We start from the raw sequence: 421 nt of genomic DNA, 5'->3' as shown, positions 1-421 counted from the left end.
GAAGGACGTCATGGGGCCACACGGGAACAGTATGGCAGGTCAGCAGCTGGCCTCTGCACCAACACAGCCCGAGACCAGGCTCACGTCAGCAGCTGTGATGAGACCCGCAGCTGTGATGAGACCCGCAGCCGTGACGGGTGTGAGATTGGAGGGCAGGGCAGTAGCACCGTCCCAGCGCCCGCTGGTCTCCCCTTGCCCGATGAGGTTGGTGAAAACATCCACAGACCCTGACGCGGACACCGGGAATTTAGGGGAGACCAGAGGGCGGGAGGAACAGGAAGCCAGTGGAACTTGCCGAAGTTCAGGCGTCTTGGGGAGATGGGGCAGTGGGGGTCCCAGTGCCCGTGCTCCCCAGGGGGCCACTCCGCTGTTCCCATACAATTACATTTTAATACGACAAAGAAAAAAACACTGCTCAGAA

The sequence above is a fragment of the Dama dama genome, chromosome 19 (assembly GCF_033118175.1).
Source record: "Dama dama isolate Ldn47 chromosome 19, ASM3311817v1, whole genome shotgun sequence".
Lineage (NCBI taxonomy): Eukaryota > Metazoa > Chordata > Mammalia > Artiodactyla > Cervidae > Dama > Dama dama.
Note: the sequence above shows the minus strand (reverse complement) of the source record.